The sequence below is a fragment of the Nicotiana sylvestris genome, chromosome 4 (genome assembly GCF_000393655.2).
Source record: "Nicotiana sylvestris chromosome 4, ASM39365v2, whole genome shotgun sequence".
NCBI classification, from domain to species: domain Eukaryota; kingdom Viridiplantae; phylum Streptophyta; class Magnoliopsida; order Solanales; family Solanaceae; genus Nicotiana; species Nicotiana sylvestris.
The window spans coordinates 117,657,147-117,663,512 of NC_091060.1; the positions used below are offsets into that span (position 1 = coordinate 117,657,147).

General features: G+C 34.6%; 1 long non-coding RNA gene across 1 annotated transcript; it reads right to left on the bottom strand.

Annotated features, from left to right (window-relative positions):
- Positions 1-299: 299 nt before the first annotated feature.
- LOC138889045 (uncharacterized) lies at positions 300-5,297 on the bottom strand. Its single transcript, XR_011406606.1, has 3 exons — positions 5,153-5,297; positions 4,766-4,829; positions 300-383 (listed from the first exon to the last, which is right to left on the bottom strand). It is a non-coding gene; the product is annotated as an uncharacterized lncRNA (long non-coding RNA).
- Positions 5,298-6,366: the final 1,069 nt, after the last annotated feature.

The following is a 6,366-nucleotide window of genomic DNA, read 5'->3' on the forward strand; positions in this document are numbered from 1 at the left end:
CTAACGCAATCTATTTTTTTTTATATCTTAACGTTGACAAATTGTTCAACTTCACATACTTCTTTAAATTTTAAAATATGAACATGGTGCTATATGAGCTTGAAATCTAAATGTAAATAAAACAATACCTGCTGGTTACAAGTCATGAGCCAAGAAAAATAATAAAAAAAGTAAAGAAAAAAAGAAAAAAAAATGAGACAGAGTCATGAACATACTAAAATAACGTTAACATTTGCAAATCTCAATTCACTCAATCAAAGAAACATCATTCATGCGAACATATTAAATACGAAAGAAACTTTATCAAAAGAACTAAATCAATTTGCTTCTGCTTCAATAAAGATGCTCCGACATTTTTTAACTCAAGAGCTTGAATTACATACCTACAAGAGAATGAATTCAAATGAATAAAATCTGAAAGTTGTAGAGTCAATACAACAGCAACAACAAAATCTCTATCAACTCTTCTTCAAACCCAAGATTCAAGGCCCGAAATATTGAAAGAAACATTTAATGAAAATTTTCAACCTAAATTTCTCTCCTCCCCCTCTATTTTTTTTTCTCCTTTCTTCTCAAATTTTTTCTTCTATTTATAGCAAAATTTTCGAGATTTTTCAGATTTTTTTTAAAAAAAATATTTTATTATTTTATTATTTTTTAATTAAAAAAAATTCCACTTACAAATTGCTTTTATTTTTTTTATAAAAAGAATCTCACCTTTCTTTACTTTTATTTTTTAAATTCCAACTTTAATTACTTTCATCTTATTTAAAATCCCACCTTTTTACTTTTTAAAAGAGAATTTCACTTATTTAACTTTTCTTAAAAAAACAATCCACTTTCTTTTGCTTTTCTTTTAAAAATACTACTTTCTTTTACTTTAAATTTTTTAAATTTTCAGATACCTTTATATTTGTTTTTTAATTTCAACTTTCTTTTACTTTTATTTTTTTAAAATTTCCACAAAATTTTACTTTTATTTTTTTAGTTTTCTACTTTCTTTTACTTTTTAAAAGGGAATTCCACCTACTTTTCTTTTCTTTTTTTCATTCAATACTTCACTTTTTCTTATTTTTTAAATCACTCCTGAAAATTAAAAAAAATTAATATTTTTTCGGAATTCTTTTATTATTTTAAAATAAAAATAAAAATAAATTAATAGTAATAGTAATAATTCACCTTTTAAATTTTGTATTTTTACCCTATAATAAAAAGTGTAACAAAGCTAAAAATTGTAGGTTAAAACCCCTAAAATATTTACATAGAAGAAGTGATAAAATATTAAATATTATCAAAAATTAAGTGCTCACACTCCCAAGTAAGCCTCATCGGTAATTTTACAGAAAATCGGGCAGAGTTTCCCCTGTTTTTGGACCATCACAAAAAAAATTTCTGTCTTAAATCAACAACCAAACATCCTAATATCATACCAAACAATTGACAATTTGTCAATTAACCAATACAAGTCTCCACCATAACTAAATCACCAAGTAACCACTAGAAATACTAATTTATCTCCAACTTCGATAAATGAGAACAATACTCAACATAAGACTATAATAACAAAAGAATACTCATGACACTAAAATACTGTCTATGGAGCAACTCTAAGAGTTCAATGGAAAGACCATAACAATAAATAAAATCTCTGCCCACGCGAACAAGTGCGAGGTTCACCAAGAATTCTAAATCTGTGCGCTCTAATTAACGAGATCCTCGCCTGCATCAGCTGTTGTCTTTGTAAAAAAATTTAGCTAATAGAGACTCTCCAACAGGAGTAGCAACTAGAAAAGGATCATTCAATAGCTCGGGTTGTCTACTAAATCTCAAAGCAAAGTACGAGGACACATAGGAGTGGGTGGATCCCGGATCAATCAACGCAAGTGCATCAAATGAACAGAAAGAAAGAATACCTGTAACCACTACATTCGAGGCCTGAGCATCCTGTCTAGTAAATGCAAAAACTCTCGCCTGACCTATTCCAACATTGCCTTGTCCTTGATTCACATTAGCACGGTCTCCAATACCTCGACCTTTATTTCCCGTACCTGTAGCACCTGAAGTATTACGAGTAGTCTGAGTCGGTGCAGCTGACTGAATAGAAGCCTGGTTGAAATTTCTCGAAGGCTGAGGGCAATCCCTCAAGTAATGTCCCAACTGGCCATACCAAAAGCACTCTCTAGTTAGAACATGACATTGGCCCAAATGTGATCTACCACAAGTCTGGCAGACTGGAGTAGTGGCATATATCTGCCCAGAATTTCGATGTCCAGAAGATGATGGTCCCTTATTACCTTGTCTGTAATGTAGTCTGTATGTGGACTGTGAAGACATGTGTGTCCATGTCTGAGAAACATGTTATTGTTGTTGCCCCTGATTTCCTGCTCTTCTATTTTCACTAAAACCACCACTGAAAGCCCCTCCTGTCTTGGCTTTCTTACGTAAATCATTAGCTGCACGTTCCTCACGTCCCTTGTTTTCAATCTTTCTAGCAAGGTCGACTACATCAGAGTAGGATAAAGTCTTCATCTGTGGGGCTACTGTAGTGTATAGACGACCAACCAATCCATCAACAAACCTCTGAACTCGAGCTTCTTCGGTAGGCACTAAGTGAGGAGCATATATAGCCAGCTTACAGAACTTAGTATTATATGTTGACACATCCATATCAGGAGTCTGAACCAATCTCTCAAAGTCTCTAGCATATTGTTGCATCAGACTGTCTAGAAGAAAATGATTCTTGAACAACTTAGTGAACTCGTACCATGTTAGTGGTGGTGCTCCTGCTGGCCTTCCTAGCAATACCGTTTCATACCATGTGTTGGCCATATCCTCTAGTTTGTATGCTGCGAGCTCCACGGCTCTCTCACTAGAACATCCAAGAGCACGTAATGCCTTGAGTGTCCCATCCAAGAAACTTTGAGGATCCGCTGAATTATCGAAACCTGTGAATTTTGGTGATTTCAATTTCAGGAACTCGTGTAGGGACACTTCCTTATTCCCGAAAGGCTGCGTCTGTGTAGGTGCTTGTGTTTGTAAAGTAGCCTGAGGAGCTGAACCTCCGCCCTGAGTAGGCACCAATGCCTCTAACACATTCAATAACCTTGTCACTGCATCTACAGGTAAGGCAACAATAGGTACAACAGTTGGCACTGGTGGGGGAGTGTTCTGAACTCCCTGCCCTTGCACTTGATCTGGCATAACAGCTTGGGTTTGACCCATGTTCCCAATTTGGGGTTGAGGAGCAGTCTGTCTTCTAGTTTGATGAACCCCAACTTGACCGCCACCCCGGGTAGCACCACGTCCAGCAGATGAGGGTGTACGTGTCCTAGCCATCAGCGAAAGAAATATTCCAAAGTCAATCTCAATGCACGATCAAAGAATGAAAGAAGGAAAAAACATTCCTAAATGTTCAGTAGCCTAGAGATCATAAGTATGGTCGCCTACATACCCATGAACAAGACTCTACTAAACATTGCTCCATGACTCGGGACTTAAATCCTAAGCTCTGATACCAACTTTGTCACGACCCAATTTAGGATTGTGACCGGCACTTAGGAGCAAGTGCTCCCAAGTAAGCCTCATCGGTAATTTTACAGAAAATAGGGCAGAGTTTCCCCTGTTTTTGGACCATCCCAAAAAAATTTCCTGTCTTAAATCAACAACGAAACATCCTAATATCATACCAAACAATTGACAACTTGTCAATTAACCAATACAAGTCTCTACCATAACTAAATCACCAACTAACCACTAGAAATACTAATTTATCTCCAACTTCGATAAATGAGAACAATACTCAACATAAGACTATAATAACAAAAGAATACTCATGACACTAAAATACTGAATATGGAGCAACTCTAAGAGTTCAATGAAAAGACCATAACAATAAATAAAATCTTTGCCTACGCGAACAAGTGCGAGGCTCACCAAGAATTCTCAACCTGTGCGCTCTAATTAACGAGATCCTCGCCTGCGTCAGCTGTTGTCTCTATAAAAAAATTTAGCGGGGAATGAATCGCTAGCTCCGTGAGTAATAACACTTAACCACAACCGTTTTTATTTGGGGACAAGTCAGAAAACATGTTAGTATCTCAAACAGATAACATCAAAATGCCCTTTCAGAAATAATAAATAATTTTCAGTCTCATCATACTTTTCTTGTAGTATAATACAATTAACAGTTCAGTAATAAGCTCGGTAACCACTGTATAACATCAATATTCACATTTTTGGGAGGTTTCAATGAACGGATCATGTATTCGGTATAACTGTGGACTTCTTTGCAAGAAGTCATATATAACGGTAGTCCCTACTCGAGGGAAATCGATAACGATATGCTAGTTCTACCTTCCCACTAGCGAGGGCTATAACAGTAATCGGTAATTACAAGGTGCACCATGTCTAACGAACCCGCTGTTAGCTACGGGATCCTTCAATGTCTACTCCCATTTATACTTGTCTCTGTAATCCACATATACTCGTAGAAAATAATTTAAAACAATATAGGGAATTTAGGTATTTATCAAATCATATAATTTCCTTTCGATAACAGTAAATTCAAGAAACGGTCAAATAGATCTAGTGACACAAAAATATTTAAAACCACGATATTTATCTCAAATAACTATTTCGGTATCATATCGTGTAAAAAACTTGTCCCACATGCAACTCAAAATAATCGGTAACATATTCATATTAAAAATCATGTGTAAATCATGAAAGTTATGAAAACACAAATTGCGGTAAGATTACTACTCACAGTACTCGTGCCGAAATACTAAATGCTTCACCTCGAGCAATTCGTACAAATTCCTCCAATCAATCTATAATTACATAATATCAATCTCATGTTAATTTCCTTGTTTAGGATAATTCATAGCTAATTTAGAATACCCAATCTTCGGGGTTCATGTTTGTATCTTAATTTGTGGACTTATATTTACCCCCATATGAGTAATTACTAATTTATCAACTCCAACCTATTCATATAATTTATTACTCCAAATTTCATAAAGTTCTATTGGTTCTTTAGGAAGAAAATTCTCAATTGTGTGAATGAACTAGTGTAATTTCTATTACTCTGTAGAATCTTCCAATCAAGAGAATCGAAATTAAAATCTACCAGAAGAAAAAGTTCAAGTAATACCCGTAAGAGACAATTTGTGCTTAAGATTCCTCAACAGTTATAATTATGGCTCCAATATACTGCACCCACTTCTTCCTCCTTCTTTTCTCTTTTCCTTCTTTCTTCCTCTGCTATTTTTTCTTTTCATTTTTTTCCTCTATTTTGAAGCTTTCTGCTTCGTTTCAAAGTTAATAAAGCTTTCTGCTTCGTGTTGTTAACCCTTTTTAAAGCCTTTGTTGGCAGGTTAGGGTAATGGGCCCCTTTCGGCCCTTTTTTGCTTTTCTTATGTTTTTTTTACTATTAGTTCTTATTTTATTTTTAATAGATGGTTGCTTATTATTATTATTATTATTATTATTATTATTATTATTATTATTATTATTATTATTATTATTATTATTATTATGACCTATTATTATTATACTAATGACCAATACACCCTTATTAAAAATATAGGGTATTATACATGAAGTTGTTTAAACAATGAGTACAGATTAAAACTTTTTAAAAAAGTGGGTATAGGCTAAATGGGGACGACCAAATAGGGCGTCTGTGCAATTTTTACTTAATAAAAGGGTTTTTGCTTTTACATATTACTCTCACTTAAAATCGAAAAAAAAAGTTCTATTATACACCACTTAAAACAAACATTCTTTTCAGATAACGGAAAAGCTCCAAATATGTCATTATACTATACGAAATTGAGCACATTTGCCCTTCGTTGATACTCTAGCTCAAGAATGTCTTTACCGTCACATAGTTGGTTCATATATGACCTTACCGTCACAATTGGTCCATATATGCCCTCTTTCGAAACAGAATCAATCTAAATTTCTGAGGACATGACACTTGATAGGAAGTTGTGGAGGTCGAGTATTACGGTTGTAGGCTAGGAGGTAGTTGAGTCTTGCGTTACTTTGTACATTTGTGAGCCTAGTCCGGTAGGGTTTTGTCTAAGAGAGCTAGGGGCAATGTTGTGTCTTACTATTTTCTTTTTCGACGTTGGATCCATTTACTAGCCACATTTTTCTTCTGCATTTTATGTTCTTATTTTTCCTATGATCTCCGTGATGAATCTAATATTCTCTCCTTTTATCTTCTTTTTATTATCTTGAGTCGAGGGTCTTTCGGAAACAACCTCTCTACCTCTTCGGGTAGGGGTAAGGTCTGCGTACACACAACCCTCCCCATACCCCACTTGTGAAATTTTACTAGGCTGTTGTTGTTGTAATTGT